The sequence below is a fragment of the Lissotriton helveticus genome, chromosome 1_1 (genome assembly GCF_964261635.1).
Source record: "Lissotriton helveticus chromosome 1_1, aLisHel1.1, whole genome shotgun sequence".
Taxonomy (NCBI): Eukaryota; Metazoa; Chordata; class Amphibia; order Caudata; family Salamandridae; genus Lissotriton; species Lissotriton helveticus.
In genome coordinates, this window is record NC_136057.1 from 806,375,714 (window position 1) to 806,397,917 (window position 22,204).

At 42.9% G+C, this 22,204-nt stretch overlaps 1 protein-coding gene across 2 annotated transcripts in view; it reads right to left on the bottom strand.

The window, feature by feature from the left end:
- Positions 1-22,204, bottom strand: part of ZNF277 (zinc finger protein 277) — a 716,997-nt gene that overhangs the window by 140,467 nt on the left and 554,326 nt on the right. The window lies entirely within an intron of this gene.

Here is a 22,204-nt window from a genome sequence, read left to right on the forward strand (position 1 = left end):
TACGCAGGGGGGGAATATGTAACAATTGCGACAAAAACAGTAAATTGTTAGTAAAAATTGGGGAGCTTCTTGAAATCCATTTATCACCAATAGAGACTAGACTCTTACACATAGAAAAATAACTGACCGAACTGAGCGCCCCCGCCAAAAATGCACCCAAAAATACACCTAATCACGGGGCAATAACGGATGGGGGGACAAAACTTAGAAATAACAAATTGGTAGATTCATTACCTAAGAAAATGAGTGTACAAGCAGCAAATGCAAAGCCAAAGACTCCGGCAGCTCCAATTAACAAAACAGCAGCTATATCGGTAAACCCTGCCGTGCTAACTAGACATAAAGATAGCTCACCTAAGGCCTTCCCAACACTCCCCAAAAGGGATCGAAAGAGGGGAGAAAAGGAAAAGGAGTGTAGACCCATAGTTTATTTGCCCCCAGAAGCAAGCCCACTAGTAGTAGTCATGACTGGGGTTCCAGAGGTGGCGGACCATATAGATGAATCTAGTTGGTCATTAAAAAACAAAGTTCAATACTGGCTCAATACTAACCGACCCTTACCTCCCTACTGTTCAAGTAGGATACTAACGGTGCGCAGAGTCCCCTGGGTGGTATATGAGCGGAAAACTACCCAGGGTGATTGTATTATAATTAATTTTGAGGACCCACGCATGGTAGAGTATATATGTTCTTGGAGAACACAAGGGCGCCATGAACGTATTGAAACCAAACGACTTTCCTTCTTTTACCCCCCTAGGAGTCGTGATGGGCCGGGTCATGATAGGAACTAGAGTAGAACGGGCCAACGAGATTGGGGAGGAGACTGGGGAGACTAGGGAGGGAATCCGGGCAGAGCTGGAGCATTTACGGAAAACTTTATAGGGGTTTCGACTGCCAACAGGTACAGCTGTCTGGAGAAGGTTGACTGACTGACAGTAACCATCGGGTCCCCCAGAGATCGGGAGGGGTCTAGAAAGTTCGATAGAAGAGGTAATCAGCTGCCTAATAGCCAATTGAGGCTTATTCCGGATGATAGGGAAGCAAATGTAGTAGCAGCGCCCATAATGGAGTGCCCATCAGTTACACGGATAAATAGTAAAGAGATTGTAGTGGCTGAAAATCTTGGGGATGGTAAGGTTAATGTTCCACCAAAACAAAGAGTTTTAAATGAGGGGACTATTAATGAGAATACTGGAAAACCCTGCCTAAATATGTCGACTAAATCCAATCTTGATATCCTTAGTTGGAACGTTGCAGGGCTGGAACCAAGATTGTCGGACCCAGATTGGCTAAAGATAATATCCGATAAAGACATAATAATGTTCCAGGAGACATGGGCCACCACTGACCTCCATATTGAGGGCTTTTACTGCAATAGCGTAACTGCAACTAAACCTGATTTTGGTCGGCCTATGGGCGGGTTATTAATTGGTATTAGGATAACTGCAGGCGGCAGTATTAAGACAATACAAACTAAAAATCCTAATATTCAGATTATTGAATATAAAAGAAAGGTCCCTCTTTATGTGATTAATTTTTACAATAATGATTTTCATTCAATCCCAAACAAAAATTTTATAGAACTTTTTAAATTTTTGTCTGATGTTACTGAGTCACTAGACAAAAGCATAGGTAAAAGGATTATCCTAGCTGGTGATTTTAATGCCAAGATTCCAAATCCCAAATTAAATGAGGGAAATATTCAAATTGATCGAGCAGCAAAAAGGGGCTTAGAATAAGACTCTTTCATTTGTGAGCATATTCTAACCAATATCATGGATGTAAGCCCGACCCCCACAAATAATTATGTCCCGACATTTAGAGGCAGAGACTATTCAACAACTATCGATAATATCTTTATGTCACAGGAGCTCATTGATTGTCTCACAATGGCTAAGGTATTAGAGACCGAGAGAGGGAGAAACTTGTTTATTTACACCATAGTCTTTTAAACAAAACGAAACAAAACACACACAATCAGAGTCCATAAAGTACGAACAGACAAAATTTCTACTACATCATAAATATTTAAAATTCAATACAGGTTAAAAAGAAAGGTTAAAAGAGGGTGACTCCCTCGGACACGCAATTCATTAAACTCAAAATTTACAGAGTTCTCACATATCTAGAAGAATTTAAAACAGATTTAAATTTTATAAAAAGGCTTAAAAGGACTTAAAATCAATGTCCCTCCTTAAATAGCTCCCTTCCAAAATCTTTTATTGCCTTCAGGAATTCAATTGCGATTTCTAACGAATGCATATCTGTAAGTAAGCAAATCGCCTGGGCACATGAAATTATCTTATGTGATAGGAATATAGGACGTAAAAACAGTTTCCTTAAATCATGTACAAATGTGCAATCAAGCAATATGTGCAACATATCGTTTCTTAGGCCCCGCCCACAGTTACAGTTACCTTCTGGGCCAATCAGTACGGACTTTAATTTCCCATCTATCTTCCAGGTGTTAATCCCCACCCGGAACCTTAGTATTTCATATCTTAACCCTTGGTTAGGCAATATATCCAGATACGGGAACCAGCCTTCATTTACCCAAGAGTTCTTTGACCACTGGACCGATTTTTTCTCCAGCATGTAATCTAGGTCCTGTGCCTTTGAGAACGTCTGGCCTTGTTCCCTAAGTGTTCTCTTTGTAAAGTTGCCTATCTGGGCGTTCTGGGTAAATCTCACATTAAGGCGCCCAGATACTTTCTGGAGTGTTTTTCTCTCATCCTTTGCCCAGCCAAGATTACTTATTTAGATTTCCTCTCCACACCATTGTGAGACCTTAGGTGTCAATCCTGGGTCTTGGCGCTTCCAAAATCTTACCAGGGCCATTTGGGATTGTACACTCCAAGAAGTTAACCCTAGTTCCACTCTAATTGCTTGAACCATTGTACAATTAGGTAAAGACAATAACATTTTTAAAATTTTTCCCTCTTCCTGATCCCACTCATGTTTACCGCTCAAGTATAACACTTCCGCCCCATACAATACTTGGGGGGGGATCATTGCTTCAAATGCCTTTATCATTAGTTTGTGTGTCATGTCTCCATATTCTTTATTAAACTTGTTTAGCCCACATGTGGATGAAAAGGCTTTAGCTTTTTGAGCCTCCAGATGGGTATGCCATTTTAGCGCATTATCAAACCAGAGGCCTAAGTATCTATATTCCTTAACTACCTCTAGTTTGTCATCACCCAAGAACCAATTAAAATTCTTCTTACTCTTTCCAAAGCATAAAACCCTAGTTTTTTCCATATTTACAGTCAGTATTTTCCTATCACAATAGTGTTTAAAAGCAGTTCATTTCCTTTGGAGTCCTATTTCAGTTTGGTCCAGGATCACTAGCTCGTCAGCATATATAAGGCAAGGCACTTTATGCCCATTCATTCTTGGACTTGCGCTTCTTTCCACTTCAAGTGCCGCGGGAAGATCTGCCAAAAAGATTGAAAATAGCAGGGGTGCCTAAGACCATTCCCTACTAATATCTTATGAGTTAAAGCCCCATGCGTATCTCTAATGACCTGGGCCCAATTCCCACTATGAAGCTCTTTTAGGATCATCAACAAGCCATCCGGTAATCCATATTTTAACATATCTTCCCGAAGTTTATTACGATCCACAGACTCGAACGCTGCTCGAAAATCGACAAAACAGCAATGTAGCTTCCCATTTTGTTCTATCGATTTCCGAGCCAGGGCCCATAGGGCAAAGCAATGATCTATTGTGGAGTGGCCTTCTTTGAAGCCACCTTGTTCCACTGGGATAATTGCTCTCTCTTCTGCCCAAATCTTTAACCTACCTAGTATTATCTTGGCAAAAACTTTCTCTCCAATATCGAGTAGATTGATTAATCTATAATTCCTTGGTGCGTTGACATCCCCTTTTTTATGGATAGGTCTAATTATCGCACCCTTCCAATTACTAGGTATTACCCCTAGTTCTAGGATTACTACAAACATGTTGGAGAAAAATTCAGCCCACCAAGGTGTACAGAGCTTAATTATCTGGGCAGGCAGGTTATCTGGGTCAGCAGCTCTTGTTAGGTTAATGGCCTTTATTGTATTAAATACATTTTCTACTGAGAAGTCTGGTTTTAGATCGTCTACTAGACCTCTCCAGTCCCCCTGCGCTTCCTCTTCAATTTCTCTCCCCGCTGGGTATAGTTCTTTCAGGTAAACCTGCCAAGCACCCTCTTCTACCACACAGATCATTGAAGCGGCTGGGCCGTCTGATCCTGATCGGACTAGATTCCAAAACAGCCGTATGTTATTTGATTCTATTGCCTCCAGCAATTTACCCCAACAGATATCCTTATGGGCTCTTCTTGTGCTATTAAGAAGCATGATATAGTCTTTCCTTAATTTGGCGAGGTTTTCTGCTCTAGCCTTATCATATTTTTTACGCAGACTGCGCTGTTCTCCCCTTAGTTCTCTTTTCTTATTTAGACAGTCTGTATTAAACCAGTTACCTTTCTTGACCTGTGTGTTTTGGTTACTCTTGCTGGCCTTTGCGTCCGTTCTGAGTTCAACCTTGATGCTTTGTACCACTTGGTTTATCTTATCAATATACCAGGCCAGATCTAAACCAGCTGTACATCCTAAAGGTATATTTTGTTGGAGCCTGGTTAACTTTTATATGTATTCTTCGGTTAGCCGTGTTGAAATTCGCCTAGGGTAATCCATCTGTTGTATAATTACTTTCTCGGCGACAATTTCGTGGGAATGTACCAACTTCTATATGGTTGACCTTAAAGCCCTTTATTAGATTGAAATTCCATGCTGGCATAAAAACATAATCTATTGGGCAGTTGTGTGACCCTTTTTTAAAATTTTTCTTTGCCGGGCGGTCTTGTGGGAACCTGCCATTCAAGCAGAAAAAACTCTTGGACGCTAAATAGTTTCCCAAACTTACATCATGCCGAGAGCATGAGCTTTCGGGAAACTTTGCTTGGATTATATTGTTGGATTCTAAAATTTCCAGAACATGAGATCATGCCGCTTAGGGTTGAGTTTATGATTAAAATCTCCTATCAACAAAATCAAATCTGAATCGTACTTTTCACCCAGAAGATCTACATCATTCTTACATTTTTCCATTTCAGCTCCATATTCCTCCTGGGCACCCCATTGCATGTACACATTTAAAAGCAACACATTTTCTTTCTTATTACCAACAGCAGTTAAGGTTATTCTACTACAGAGCAGCCATTTACATGTTACAGTGAGCTGGGATACATTTTTCACCGATTTTGTAGATAATAACGTCAATAAACCCCCTGCCGGGCGTCCTGATCTAGATTTTACTGCCGGTCGGTAGGCTTGACGAAACCCTTCCACTATAGGGGGCTCGCCACATAGCCAGGTCTCCTGGATACAAAGGGTCACATTATTTTCTGCAAGTTCTTTTAATTGTTATAATTTTATTTGATTTCCTAACCCATTTATATTCCAGGAGACTACTTTTAGGCCATATGGCAACCCCAATGCCTATTCCATGTCGCTAAGGGGCCCATACCTATTTGATACCTCTAAGTACTGCTTGGAAGGTCCTGGGGGGCCAGTATTAAGGCTCCAATTGATCCAAGAGTCCTCAGGAGCAGAATTATTTATTATAGTATTAAGATTTCCTAAGCCTAACCCTACACCACTTTCTAACAGTCTTACTTGCCTTTTTCCTAGCCCTGCATGGTGCTTTAGGAAGGCTTTGCCCTGCATTGCACTTTCTTCTGCCCCTACTCCTTCAATAGGTACGAACTGAATCCCTGCTTTTAGTATCTCACTTTCTGCTCTCTCAATGGCGATTTTTACCAGGTGACAATAAACTTGAACCTTGGTAAACTCTTTTCCATCGGGGGTTATTTGAAAGCCCACCTGGCGGAGATCTTTTGTGCCGATCCCTTTCAAGTTAGGGCAGTGGGCGAATGAATTAAGAAGAAGTGATCTATTTAAATACGAGCTCTTCTTCATTTTTTTCCCCGCCCCTTCCCATTTTTACTTGCTCAAAATACAGCCATTGGTTTCCTTTAGGCTCCATTTCTTTTAAGTTTAACCCCCTATTTGGTTGTTGTATATTAGATCTAGCTTCAATGGCTTTCTCGTTGTATGGCTTCCCTTTATTATTTTGTTCTGTCTTACCCATTCCTTTTATTACTTGTTTCCTTACCGGATTCTCTGTACTTCCTATTCTTATCCTACTCGCTCTCTCTCTCTTTGTTTTTGGAGATTTTAATTTTAACACATGTTCCGTTAAACTTATTGATTCCTCCAACTCGCTCGCTTTTCCCACTACTCTGATTTTACCCTTTTTTTGCACTTTTTTCCTAATGTGTCTCCCCTGTCTTGATAGGGAATGTCTCTTATACTCGCCCTTTCTTTTTACAAGCATAGGCCATTTTGAAATGTAGACTTCATGGTTTACAACGGGGGGTTCTATATTCTCAACCTCCTCCCCCCCCCCACAGTGGGTGTTACATGCACGAGGTCAGGAACTGGTCTTATCATTGAGGGCGTTTGGCCCCTGATTCCTTGTAATTCACCCTGAATTTTTGAGAGGTGTGAATTCTGTGTTTTAAAAATGTCATGATTTAGCATTGTCACTTCCAAGATTCCCTGGAGTGTTTTTTGCAACATTAATATCAGATCCAACATAGACGAGGCCGGGTTTGTTGAAGTTTCTGGGTTAAGCTGTAGCGATTGATTGCAGTCTTTGGTACCCTTGGACCCTATAGTGTGCTCATCGTACGTCTCAAGTCCCTTCGAGATTCCATTCTGAACGGAACAGTCATCCTCTTCATGTCCTTGATTTTCATTATTTGTTCCCTTTGAATCAAGGGGTATAGATAATTTTGGGGACGAGGATAGTCGGGGTGACATTATAGGTCCATTATGAGCAATTAAAGACTGTAAAGATTGGTTAATTAAGATTTCAGAGTCCACCATTTGTTCATCAAATATAACAGAAGTGCCTTCCTTCTAGGATTCCTCCCCGGCTGTTTCCTGATCCATCGCAAGGGGCTTAACTTGTGAGAAACCCTTTTAAAGTGTTTTCCCACAAAATCTTTCAGGGAGTTTGAAGCTATACCCCCCTTACTCCCCACTTGCGATGATTCCTTGAGGTGTGTTTCTTTTTTCTTTAGAGTGCGTTTGGACCTTGGTTTTGGCCCTAGGTCGTCAGGGCTCAACCCCGAAGTGTTTAGATCCATTGGGGAGATTTTAGAAGACTTTGCCTGTCCCAACGCGCTTTTATTCTTCCTCGGTGCCATCAAAGGAACTTTTTAGATAAAAATTGCGTCTGCTCTTAATCCCCAGCTGGCTCCGCCCTTTAATCCTAGATACTGTCCTCAGGACTGGGGGGGGTCAGTTTTTAGGATGAATAAAGGTAATAAAAGAAAGGGGGAGGGGATAAGAAAACTTACCACTTACCTCTGTTGTGCTTTTTATAGATACTCCTGCGCCATACCCGTGCCAGTGCCCTTTACAGCATTACACTCGAAAGGCCCTTGCCTCTCCTTGCTTCTTCAGGTGCCTAGGACCTCTGGCGCCTTTTCCTGCGCCTTCTTCAGATTTTGCCAGGCGTCTCCCTCCACTTTCTGCAGGTATTCAGGGCTCTCAGGGCTCTCACTGTGAAGGCTGGGATATACGTGTTTCCCATCTCTGCAGCTTCCTTTCCCTCACTGGGGGGGGGGGGTCAGGTGGTGGCCGGGAGGCAGCTATGACGTCCAATTTAGACTCTCCAGCAGCCTTTCCCTCCCTGGGGTTATCACAAGTCGGGGGGGGGGGGTCGGGGTGCGGCTATGGCGTCCGATTTAAACAAAGCCCCGAGCCTAGTTTCCACGTCTCTTGCTCGGGGCTTTTCCTTCTCATTCTCCTTGCAGCTTCCTCTCGCGTCGCAGCTTCCTTGCTCGTCACGTGATGAGGGTCACGGGCGGTACACGGAACACAGCACAACAGAAGCCTTTCCTAAAATGTGTTTCGCCTTTGGGGATCACAATGCATTAGTGTCGAATATCAGACTGGGGTCTTCCCCAGCGTTTGCCAGCACACCCGGGGCTAGAGATATAACCCCCGTTACAAATAACTTAAGACTGAAATGGAGGGGGTTGATAGAGGAAGCATACTCGAGCAGGTTACAAACAATCACCAACATCTGATTGATTCATGTGCACTATCAGATGGGAACGACCTAAGGGTAATCACAGATTTTACCAATCTGTGTACAGTTATAAAACACTTCTAACTGTCCCTAACCAAAGAACAGATATGGACCCCAAATGGTTTGTCAGTAACTGTTCAGCTGCCAATAGGGCTTTACGTAAGGCACTGAATGCCAAACCCAGATGCCAAATGGGGGTTAGGGAGGCGAGAAAGAAATATAAATCCACAATAGGGGAACATAAGGCAACTATACTGTCAGAGCGTTGGGAGGAGCTATCGTACTCAACAGCAGGGAAGAAAGGAACGATTTTTTGGTCTGCAGTAAAAAATATGCGTAACATGGGAACTCAAATGTCAGTAATAAGCTGTACCATTCCGAGTAATCAGTGGGAAGATCACTTTTCCAAAGTGTACGCAATACCTCCAAATGCTAGTAGAAACTACATACCAGGCCAATTGTGCCCCCTAGAGATCAGTTTAGGTGAGGTGATCGCGGCTATCAAACAAAGCCTTGGCAATAAAGCCCCTGGGCCGGATGGCCTCCCAATAGACATTATTAAATGGAAACCTGAACTTTGGGCACCTATTTTAAAAAACGTTTTTAATAGTTTACCATTAGTGCCAATGCCAGATACATGGTCACAAGCATAATAGTGCCTATAAACAAGAAAGGGGAGAGAACAGATCCAGTAAATTATAGACCTATTTCACTCCTAGACAACACCTTGAAAATCTTGGGGCGAGTGCTATATAATAGAATAAATGACTGGGCAGATGACACGGGGGTTTTAGACCCTTGTCAAATGGGTTTTAGAAGTGGGGTTGGGACGACAGAGCAGTGCCTGAACTTAAATTTAGTAATTGGCAAATATACCATCGCTAGGTCGTCACCAATCTACTTAGCGTTTATGGACTTATCGTCCGCATTTGACCTAGTCAATAGGTCCAAACTGTGGTCTATTCTTTTAAATTATGGCATAGAAGAGCCCCTTGTACACTTTTTGGCCTACCTGCATACCGACACAAAAGCACAAGTAAGGATCGGGATGGCGGGGGAAATATCAGGTCATATAAAGGTAGAAAGAGGAGTCAGGCAGGGGTGCGTTTTAGCACCCCTGTTGTTCATTATTTATATTAATGGACTAAATACATTTTTAAAACTGGCAACTACGGATGTCCCAAAAATAAAGGGGGGACTATTACCGACTCAGCATTACGCAGATGATGCGGTGCTTATGGGCCTCACACCAAATGCCTTACGTAGTCTGCTTAAAAGTTTTGCACAATATATGGATAACCTAGATCTTAAAGTAAATTAAAAAAAATCTTTTATTATGTCTTGTGGCCCGGGAAAAAGACAGCTTAGTGTTATTTCGGTGGGATCGAATAGACTCTATTCCACTAATACCTTTCCCTATTTAGGAATGGTTTTTGCTGCAAAGGGCTCGTGGAGTGGACATTTGGTCCACGCCACGAGCAAGTTTTCAAAATCCATTAATTCTATTCTTAGCCTTCCACAGCCTAAGAAAGTAGGTGCCACAAAAGCAATTTTAAAAATGTTTAAGCTACAGTGCGTGCCAGTAGCAACATATGGGGCTGAGATATGGGGTCTGGGTAAAACACCTAGTATCCAGACCGAGGAAAATCGTTTTTGTAGGAAAATCCTTGGAGCACCTATCTCTACCTCGGAGTATATTTGTCATTGTAATGTAAAAAATATTTGTAAAGCGCAACTAACACCTGACGGTTTCTTGGCGCTCAAGCAGGAGAAGACAGGCAATCCGCAAGGCGAAGAGCGTTAATTGTAAGCATTACAAAACAGGTGGGTTTTGAGAAGGGACCTAAAACGAGTGTAGGGAGAAGCAAATCTTATGCCTAAAGGGAGTGAATTCCAGAGGAAAGGGGCAAGAAATGAAAATCTCATTCCTCCCTGTTTCTTACGTTTAAAAAACGGAACCTTGAGTAGGGCCAGGTTGGAGGAACGGAGGTTACGGGAGGGGACATAAGGGTGCAGTAGTGAAGAAATGAAAGACGGGCCCGTTCCGGCAAGGGACTTAAAGATAGTACAACCTAGTTTGAATTTACAGCGCTCAGAAACGGGAAGCCAGTGAAGGGATTTTAACAAAGGACGGACGTGTTGGTGCCTGGGTTGATGGAAAATAAGACGTGAAGCCTGATTCTGAACAAGTTGTAACCTCTTCAGTAGGTAAGCGGGAATGCCAGCATAGAGGGAATTGGCATAGTCTATCCTCGAGATGACTAAAGCTAGCAAAACTAGGGTAAGGGCCTCAGTGGTCAGGAAACGAGCAATCTTACGGATTTTCCGCAACTGAAAAAAACTGGAGGAGACTACAGCATTAATCTGGGTCTTCATCGTGAGATCATTACTTATGATAACCCCCAGACTTTTTGCTGAGTCGACTGGGCTGGGGGGAAGACCCAACCTCGCGGGCCAAAAGGTGGATTTCCATGGGTTGGCAGCTCCCCCGACAAGAACCAGCTCTGTCTTGTCGGGGTTAAGCTTGAGGTGGTTGGCCCCCATCCAGTCACTGATATGACAGAGCGTAGATTGAAAATTGGCAATGGACTGGTCCGAGGAGTCAATATTAAAGACCAGCTGATTGTCATCCGCGTAATTAAACGCGGTGACATGGTTACCTCGCAGGGAGCGGATAAGGGGGGTCAGGTATAAGTTAAAAAGAAGAGGGGATAAGGAGGAGCCCTGTGGGACGCCACATGTCAGTCCGACTATCAGCAGAAAACTGAGAGAGCCGGACTGCCTGGTGGCGGTTGCTCAAGAAGGAGTGAACCCAGTCAAGGGCGGTACCCCGAATGCCAGCCTCGGTCGACCAGAATATCATGGTCGACCATGTCAAAGGCGGCCGACAGATCCAGGAGCACAAAAACCTGACTGATGTTAGAGTCCGCCCCTCTCCGTAGTTCCTCCATAACTGAAAGTATAACTGACTCCGTAGAGTGGGCGGGTCTAAAACCGGCCTGTTGGGAGTCAAGATAATGGGAATGTTCAATAAATGAGCTCAAGGTATTAGTAACATGAGACTCAAGAACTTTACTGAGGTAGGGGAGAAGGGAGATGGGACGGAAGTTGCTCATAACCGTAGGGTCAGCCGTGTTTTTTTTTTAGAATAGGCACAACCTCAGCCATTTTAAATGAGCTGGGAACCAGGCCAGAGGAGAGAGACTTATTCAGGAGCGCCAAAGGAGGGAGCGGGCAGGCTGTAAAAGCCTCGCGGAGGATACAAATTTGAATTGAATTTGTATTATATATCGGATTTTATAGCATCAAGACCGGCCATTTTCTGGCTGGCTATTTGGAGAAATAAACTGGCCTCCCTAACCCATGAAATCATAAGAGATTGTCTCAATTGCGAGAGAGGGATGACAATCCCTTGGCTCTCTGGAGTTCTTAATAAACTGAGCAGTGTGGGTAAAGGTCATCTTTTCCTTGACCCCAGCAAGATTGAGCCTAAAGACAAAAATGAAACAAAATTTGCGCTGTATGCACTTTATAGCAAAGATAGATTGGCGGGGGAGTTAACTAAATCAACTGTCCAGGCTTACGTGAATAAAGATCTGATCTGTATATACAACCAATTCCATTGTATCTTATATTACCTATGACAAACTGGGAAAGATCACTTTTGTTCCGTTTAAGGGCAGGCACTGTTAGATTTTTATTATGTTTCCCATTAGGTTACTCTTTAATAAGATCTGAAGATAAATTGTGCCCATGTGATGGTATGAGTCTACAAAATGATTTACATTTTTTCTTCTCTTGTAAATTTTATTTTAAATACATCAAATGGTTTTTAGTTCCATATTTTAAGAAGCACAGACCACTTTCTTTGGAACAGTCTTATTTGATGCTGCTAACTTTGAACAATGATGAACTGATATTCCGCACCAGCACTTTTTTGAGACTTATTACCCATGTACGTAAAACAATGGAGTATCCTTAGCAAACTTCTGTACTATCGCTGCTAAATAATCAGTAATTTTGTAATGTGCGTTATTTTAAATGTATTTGTAATCATGGTTATTTTATTTTTGGGATTGTATATTTGTATTGCTTTTATGGATTTGATAAAATTCGAATAAAGATTTTGATTCGATTCGTCTATTTCTTAAAATCGGCAAAATCCACATTTTCCTTTTACAGGAATAAAATTTGCAAAAGAACAAGACATGTATGATCCATTGAATGGACACATCATCACACGGACATTTACACAACTCATTTGACCAATCAAGACCAAGTCCTGGGCACACGTTCAAGGATAATGTTTTTTGTCGCCTCCAGCATTCAGTATCCTGCTTTCTTCAGGATCCTACGAACACGGACGCACCCGCCCGTTTGCTCTTCTATATCTATTATCATTACTGACCCTCCCCATCGTGTACTACAGAACCCTGTGGTTTAATCAATACCCGCCTCAACCGGGTTGAAATTATCACCGGTCCCTCGATCACGCATTTATAGCGCGACAGTCAGCCCGGAAGAGTCACGGGTTACTACCCAGGTGACGAAACACATGTCGGCTGGCGTATTCATTTGACATACTCCAAGTTTTGTATACATATTACCTATCACATGAAACTACTGGTGTCGGCCATTGTAATATTTCATCAATCAAGAAGTACATTTGTGCATTGACACTGGAAAAAACATTATTATCCTTGAGAGTGTGTCCAGGACTTGGTCTTAATTTGCTGTGTGGGTCTTTACTCACATATATGCAGGGGTTATCTGGGTTTTCCCCTGACCTGGTAGCCCCGTAACCACCTTTTACACACTCCACCGTTAACTAGCCTGAGCGCCATTCTTCCTGCCTATCCAAAACCCATAGCAGAATCTGTCATTTGACCAATCATTCTGGACCGGGAAAGTAACAAGCCTATGAAAAATACCCAATCTCAGACGAGTCAACAAAAATATATCGTGTTCTCTTGTTAAAATCCCTAAATAAGGCTGAATTCTGTCAGCAGGAACTATTAGCTAGTGAGATGGTACCGTACTTTTTTGTAATTCCTTGCATCTTCTCTTATTTTCCAAGTAACTCAAACAACTAATTTTAAAATCTTTCCTCTGGACATCTCGTAAACTAAGGGGCTCCAAATAATATTTAGGGTGACCGAGATTACATACAAAGTTTTTAATATACTCAAGCCATCTTATATTCGGAGCCCGGTCCAGACTACCACAATCCCTTAGTAACTGCCTGTTTAACTCCAGCAGTTCCAAGTCCTGGGAACACGTTCAAGGATAATGTTTTTTGTCGCCTCCTGCATTCAGGAAGCGAGACCGATTCTGCCAGTATCCTGCTTTCTTCAGGATCCTACGAACACGGACGCACCCGCCCGTTTGCTCTTCTATATCTATTATCATTACTGACCCTCCCCATCGTGTACTACAGAACCCTGTGGTGTAATCAATACCCGCCTCAACCGGGTTGGAATTATCACCGGTCCCTCGATCACGCAGTTATAGCACGACAGTCAGCCCGGAAGAGTCACGGGTTACTACCCAGGTGACGAAACACGTGTCGGCTGGTGTATTCATTTGACATACTCCAAGTTTTGTATAAATATTACCTATCACATGAAATTACTGGTGTCGGCCATTGTAATATTTCATCAATCAAGAAGTACATTTGTGCATTGACATTGGAAAAAACATTATTATCCTTGAAAGTGTGTCCAGAACTTAGTCTTAATTTGCTGTGTGGGTCTTTACTCACATATATGCAGGGGTTATCCGGGTTTTCCCCTGACCTGGTAGCCCCGTAACCACTTTTTCCTTTTACACACTCCACCGTTAACTAGCCTGAGCGCCATTTTTCCTGCCTATCCAAAACCCATAGCAGAATCTGCCATTTGACCAATCATTCTGGACCAGGAAAGTAACAAGCCTATAAAAAATACCCAATCTCAGACGAGTCAACAAAAATATATTGTGTTCTCTTGTTAACATCCCTAAAAAAGGCTGAATTCTGTCAGCAGAAACTATTAGCTGGTGAGCTTGTACCGTATTTTTTTGTAATTCCTTGTATCTTCTCTTATTTTCCAAGTAACTCAAACAACTAATTTTAAAATCTTTCCTCTGGACATCTCGTAAATTAAGGGGCTCCAAATAATATTTAGGGTGACCGAGATTACAGACAAAGTTTTTAATATACTCAAGCCATCTAATATTCAGAGTACGGTCCAGACTACCACAATCCCTTAGTAACTGTCTGTTTAACTCCAGCAGTTCCGAGGTCCAAATCCTGTGCCACAGAAGTTACAGTTGAATTTTGCATATATCAGCAATATAGGTCATACCTAATTCAGTGTGGCAAATAACAGTGGAAGTGCTATCAGGGACAATCAGTAAAAATCTTAAAAACCTGTTCTCAATACTTTGTAATGGTCTTAACATTCTCATAGCCCCAAATGCCTGCCCCATAAATGGCTATGGAAAGACATTTAACCTTATAAATCTATAGTAAAACCTCTGGCTTCCGTTTTCCCAACTTCCTACTAAAATTTAAAAGTGCAGCTACGGCTTTTGAAAACGGCATCCTCCTAGTCCTAATCGCCTGGGTCTCAGGCCCCCCTCCTGTAGTAAAGGATTCCTAGGTAGGAGAAGGAAAATGCTACTTACCAGTATGCATCTGTTCTTGGCATGTAGGGCGCTGACATTCATATCTTAGCATAGATCGCCGCCTAGTGTTGGGTCCGGATGATTGCACCTTGTTGTCCTGGAAGAGTCTTCGAAGTATCACGAGACAGGTGATTCCTCCCCTGGACTACAGTGCGCATGGGCATCTTCTCCATTCTTAGATTGTTTTTCGCCATTGTGGCAAAGATGGAATATAGTAAAGTAAGAGATGGCCATGCAAAAGAGAATCCTGCAGCTGCGACAGGCACCAGGGAGGAGGGTGGGCGATATGAATGTCAGCAGCCCTACATGCCAAGAACAGATGCATACTGGTAAGTAGCATTTTCCGTTCAAGGCATGTGGACTACTGAATTCATATCTTAGTATAGACTGTACAGCAGTATCTCCTCTAGCGGTGGTCACCTGTACCAGCTGCAGCAGTCTGAAAAAGAGTTTTAAGGACAGCCTGGCCTACAGCTGCTTGCTGCTTTGTTTGCACGTGTACACAATAGTGTTTAGTGAAAGTGTGTATGGTAGACCATGTAGCTGCCCTACATATGTCTTCAAGAGGAATATTCCCTAGGAAAGCCATGGATGCCCCCATTTTACACGTAGAGTGTGCTTTTGGGGGAACTGTCAGAGTGCGTTTAGCTTTTTGATAGCATATTTGAATGCATTTAACTATCCACCTGGCTATTCCTGATTTTGAGATGGGATTATCTTTATGTTGTGGGGAAAAAGCAACAAACAGCTGCTTTGTTTTCCTAAATTATTTAGTCCTGTCAACATAATATAGCAGAGCTCGCCTTACATCTAGTATGTGTAGGGCTCCTTCAGCCATTGACTGTGGGTTTTGGAAGAAAACTGGCAATTCTATGGATTGATTGATATGGAAAGTGGATATGACTTTTGGCATAAATTTAGGGTTAGTCCAAAGTACTACCTTATTTTCATGTATTTGCATGAAAGGTTCTTGAATGGTTAGTGCCTGTAGCTCACTCACTCACCTGAGGGAGGTAATGGCAATCAAGAATGCCACCTTACATGTTAAAAATTGTAATTCACATGAATGGAGTGGTTCGAAAGGAGGTCCCATAAGTCTGGTAAGTATTATATTTAAGTTCCAGACTGGTGAAGGTGGGTGCTTTGGAGGGATTATGCTTTTAAGACCTTCCATAAAAGCTTTGATTGGGGGTACTCTAAACAGGGACAGGTGTTGTCTGTTCTGGAGATATGCTGCTATAGCAGCAAGATGTAGCCTTATGGAAGAGTATGCTAGATTGCATCTTTGAAGATGCAAGAGGTGAAAGATAATGTTTTGGATGGAAGCATCTAATGGATTGATTGGGTTATTATTGCAATAAATTACAAATCGTTTCCATTTAGCTGCATAGCATGCTCTAGTAGTTGGCCGTCTTGCCTCCTTGATAATGTTCATGCAATCAGGAGGCAAGTTAAGGTATCCAAACTCTAAGACTTCAGGAGCCAGATCGCTAGGTTCATCTGATTGGGAGCAACCAGGATCATTGTGAGTGACTGCTGGCGTAGTTTGCGTGCCACCAGCTGAATCAGTGGGGCGGGTGGAAAAGCGTACGCAAATCTGCCTGACCAGTTCATCCATATCGCATTGCCCTGTGACAACGGATGTTGGAACCTGGCGGCAAAGTACTGGCATTTTGAGTTTTCGTTTGTGGCAAACAGATCTATCTCTGGATGCCCCCATTCTTGGAAGAATGGTTGGAGAACTTGAGGGTGAATCTCCCATTCGTGTAGCTGTTGGCTCTGTCTGCTATTTGATTCTCTTTCCCTGGCAGGTGTTCTGCTAGGTGAAAAATGTTTTTCGGAATTGCCCACCTGCATATGCTCTGTGCTAGGTGAGACAGCTGTGGAGAGTGTGTCCCTCCTTATTTCAGGATGTAATACATGGCTGTCATGTTGTCCGTCGGATCAACACAGCCTTGTTGTACAAGTATTTCTGGAATGCTTTTAGTGCCAGAAATATTGCTAGCAACTCTAAATGGTTGATATGCAGTGTCTTTTGTTTGATTGTCCAGAGCCTTTGGACTGTGTAATGAAGTAAGAGGGCTCCCCAACCTGTCAGTGATGCGTCCGCTGTTAGTACTACTTGTGGAACCGGCTCTTGGAACAGTCGCCCCTTGGAAAGGTTTTGTGGGTTCCACCACTGCAGAGAGTTGTAAATGCGACTGTCTACCAACACTAGGTCTTTTAGTTGTCCTTGAGCTTGGTTCCACTGCTGTGCTAAGCATTCTTGCAATGGACGCATTTGAAGTCGGGAATGAGGGACAATAAATATGCAGAAGGCCATCATGCCTTTGAGCTGCATGAACACTCGAGCTGGCAAAGAGTGTTGTAGCTGAAACTTTTGAATGAGAGTCTGCATGTTGGCTATCCTGGCTGGATTTGGATATGTCTTTGCTACTGAGGTATCTATTGTAGCCCCCAGATATTGCTGTATGTGGGAGGGCTGTAAATGTGATTTTGGGTAATTTATGGAAAAACCCAGACTGTGCAGCAGCTGGAGTGTCTGAGACGTATGGCTTGCACACTGCGCGTACGAGGTGGCCTTTATGAGCCAATCGTCGAGGTATGGAAACACGTGGATGTATTGCCTTCTGAGGTGTGCTACTACTACCGCTAGACATTTTGTGAAAACTCTCGGGGCTGTAGTCACCCCGAAGGGGAGAACTTTGAATTGATAATGTTGACCTTCTATTGTGAACCTGAGGTATTTCCTGTGAGCTGGATGTATAGGTATGTGAAAATATGCATCTTTGAGGTCTAATGTAGCAAGGAAGTCGCCTTGCTGGAGTAACAGGAGTACCTGTTGCAGAGTAATCATAGGGAAATGCTCTGAGAGTATGTATTGATTTAGCGGTCTGAGGTCTAGTATGGGTCTGAGGGATTCATCCTTTTTGGGAATTAGGAAGTATAGAGAGTATACCCCTGTTCCTTGGTGTTGAAAAGGGACTGGTTCTCTTGCTCCCTTTTGTAGCATGGACGCGACCTCTTGTTGTAACAATGTGATGTTTTTTTGGACATAGGACGGTGTTTGGGTGGTATGTTGCGAGGAGTAGAAGTGAGTTCCAGGCAATAATCATACTGGATAATTTGTCTCACCCACCTGTCTGTGGTAATGGAGTTCCAGACTGGTAGGAATTGTTTGATTCTGCCTCCGACTGGTGTTGGATAGTCTGGAGGGAGTGTGATGAAGTCACTGTTTGGCGGCAGTGGAGGCTCTGGTGTTATTGCCGCCACGTCCTCTGCCCTTGTTATTGTTGCCCCTATAGGCTCCTCTGTAGGAGCCTTTATTAAAGGAACTTTGGGTGTTGCTTTTGTATGTAGAGGAAGTTTGTGATGTGTTGCCTCTTGCGGAGCCTCTATCGGAGGAGCGACGAAAGGAACCTCTATGTTGTTGAAACTGAAGTGCGCCCATTGACTTAGCAGTTTCGGTATCTTTTTTCATTTTGTATAAGATGGTATCTACTGCAGGGCCAAACAGGAAGTCTTGGTTAACTGGTTGGTTGAGGATGGTGGATTGCACCTCGTTTTTAAAACCAGAGATGCGTAGCCACGCGTGTCTGCGTAGTAATACGCTAGTATTAATGGACCTGGCTGATGTGTCAGCTGCGTCAAGCGCACACTTAATGGAAGCATTAGTTAAAAATGTGCCTTCCTGTATGAGGTCGTTAGCCTGAGCTTTAAAAGGTTCTGGCAGGTGTTGCAGTAAACCTTCAAGATGATCGTAATGTGCTCTATCATAGCATGCTAGTAGAGGTTGTGTGTTCGCAATCCTCCATGAATTAGCAGCCTGTGAGGCAACTCTTTTGCCTGAGGCTTCTAATATTTTAGACTCTGTGTCAGGAGGGGGAGCATCTCCTGTTGTTTGTGAGTTAGCTCTCTTTCGAGCGTTTGCTACTACTAGTGAGTCTAAAGGCAACTGGGATTTAATATAAGTAGGATCTGTAGGGGCCGCCTTATATTTCTTCTCAATCCTGGGATTGAGTACACGTGCTCTGGCTGGATCTTTGAATATGTCTGGTGCGTGTTTTAGTACCTCTTTTAACATAGGAAGTGTCCTGACATTTTTCTCGGAAGTAGGAAAAAGGTCAAATAGAAAATCTTCTTCTATTGGGTCAGTGTGCATGTCGACATTGTGGTATTTTTCTGCCCTATCCAGCAGGTGGTTAAAAACAATGGTGTCGTCAGTAGGCGACGGCTTTGTAGAGTATGGGGAGGTGTCTGGGATGGGTTGTGGGTCATATGGATCATTCTGGTCATCCCATGTGTCATCCTGTGCATGAGGATCCTCTGGTTCATTAAAATTATCCTGAGGGTCTTCCCCCATGTTATCACCATCATTATAATCTAAATGTGTAGGAGAGTAGGGCACAAAAGGCATATTATGAAAGAAAGGAGGAGGAGTAAAAGGCCTTGAGGGAGATGTCGCGAAGTCTTTTTTCTTTGGAGGAACAGGGGAAGGAGTGTCCGTGTTCAATGGTCTCTTTTTTCGGTGATAAACCGTAACGTGTCCTGTTTCAGGGTCTATATACAGTTTAGGTTGTTCCTCAGTTACTGGATCAGGATGCAAGAGTTCTTCCTCAACTGTCTGTGGCTTTGGCGCCGATGTTTTTGGCTTAGTGACTTGTTTGTGACCTTTTGGCTCGAGGGCCTTTGGTTGTGGAGCTTTTTTCGGCTCGGCTGTTGCTTTCGGGTCGGTAACCTTTTTCGGTTCGACGTCCTTTGTTGTTTTAACAGTGTTTTTCGGTTCGGCGACCTTGTTTCGGATCGACCAGAGCTTTTGGTTCAATATGTTTTTTATGCTCGACGGCTTTTTTCGGCTCAATGTTTTTGGTCGAGTCAATGGGTTTTTTCGCTCGACAGGCTTTGTAGTGTGATCCTGTTTTTGTTTATACACACTCTTTTTAGGATTGACGGCCTTCTTTGGGTCGGGTGTTCTTTTTGGATCGACAACCCGTTTTGGTTCGAGGCTCTTCTTTGGCTCGATAGCTTTCGACTCGATAACCTTTTTGGCGTGGGCGACCTTCTTTGGTTCGACCCCGTTCTTCGGTTCGACGACCTTTGGTTCGACAACCTTCCTCGGATCGACGACCTTCGGTTCGACAACCCTCATGGGGTCGACAAACTTCTTGGGGAGAATGGTACTTGGCCCTGGGCTATCAGAAGGCCTGGTTTTGGGCTTCGGAGCCGAGCCGGAAGGCGGGGCTTCTGAAGGAGCTTGTCGATCTCGGCTAAGGCCTTTAAGCAATGCTTCGACAGGAGCCTTATCTTTTGGGATAAGCGGTGCTGGGGGCTGGGTACTCACTTTTTGCCCCGGAGTGATCTGGTCATCGCAGTCCGACTGGTCCTCAACGGTGACGATTTCTAGATCCGAGTCCGCCGATTCTGGGAGGTCGTGTTCATCATCGAAGATGTTCTCCGGTTCCGGTGCCGGCCGCTGCATCTCTTGCCTAGCGGCCCGTCGATTACGGATGGTCTTCTTCTAACGGAATTGGGCACACGCTGGGCAATTTTCTTCATTGTGCTCAGGCACCCATATATATATATATATATAAAACATATTTAAAATGTACAGAAACACACATTTACTGGATGTCATCAGTGATGTCACTGACCATGTCATGAATGATGTAATATGTGACCAAGCCTATTTAATAACGCTATATGTGGATGCCATTTCAGTGATGGTTGCTATTAGATTGTGTGTTTCTAAGCAGAGAAGCTCATTTGAAAGTAATACATGTCAGGTGCTCTATCTGTTCGTTACTGGACAATGGGTGTAGTCCATATGGTGGCTGGAGAAGTTAGGCAAGTATTCTACTAATTGTTCGGAATATCTAGAAATCTAAATATACTGAGAGTCTGAAATATTATGGTCAGATCAAGAGAGTTGGTGGCTTTTTACTTGCAAACGGTGAGAAGAGCTGATGAAGGGATGGTAGGACTGTCTTCCAATAAAAACTCTCAAGTCAGTTCTGGTTAAGGGATGCTCTGCTGCTAACAAGTCAAAAGATGTCGCTGGTATACCACTGACTTATTTTCTTCAGGTAAACAGGAAGACTTACTGAACACAGAGTTCACAGGAGATCCGGAAAGCGATTTAAATTTCAACATCCAGATCAGGCAACATGGAAGAAGGACTACAGGTTGTACCTGCAACTAACGCGAGTGGTGCATCCTCAATGTAGCTTTAATGTAAACCCATAGGATGTGCTCAATGATTATAGTGAATGCCATCCAAATGTAAACAAATTTATAAAAGTGACAGGGGTCCTTATATAAAGAGGGGCGAGAAACATGAAGAATGGTTAGAAGAATCATTTGCACTCCCAGTGAGGGGATAGGAATTAAACGTTATTATCCAAAACATTAATTGTACTAAGCCTGGGGTATGTACAATTTAATTTCAGCTTCCCACAAAACCTAGTCAAAGTGCAGAGATAGATTTACACCAGGCTAGAATTTTTTTTTGTTTACTAGATGCTCCCATTTACAGCGAACTACGTCACAGAGAAATAGCTTTTCTCAAAGTCACACTATTTGATCAAGTGTGGAAGCAGGGATTAATACTCTAAATTTCTAGTGTTGCTAATAAAAAAATGAGCATTGCAGACCTCGTTTGATACCCTAAGAAAAGAACGGGCAATTCTCAGGAGCACTATTACTGACAAAGGACGAAGCATGATACCGCAACTTGAGAAAAACTGTACTTGCAACAAGTTTAGTACTACTGATTGAAACCATCAAAGTGGCAAACCAGAAGCCAAAATAGGAACTGTTAACTCATGTCAAACCGATTTTTGCTGGTTCACAATTAAATATTTATTTACACTTTAACTAATGGGCCCTTCAATTGCATGACAAGAAGAAATAGCAGTGAAGGTTGCGACAGACAAGGGAAACTAACCGGAAATGCATTCCGTATGTACTGTGCAACAAACATTCTTAGCCTTTCTGCTATCTGACCAAAGAAGTTCCACGCCTCTGGAGCTCATCACCAAAGGGATTTTGCCCCTATTACATTCATGATATACTCGGGTTGCATAGACCACAATGAACCACTTGGAATGTTATCCACTAGTTGGAACATTAGATTAATTCTGTGTATAGACACATCCCATGCCACAAAGTACTTTATCAGACATTATCCTTAACATGAGCTGGAACGTCTGTGGTAAAGTTACGGCAACTTACTGAAGACTACTGTCAGAGGCTTCAATGAGCTTGCATGCCATATATTCGGATAGACACGAGTAAAAAGTGAAATATTATTTCAGCATTATTGTAAAATGTATGTTAAAAACATTCTATTTTCAAATAAACTAAAATAAATGCATGGGCCATT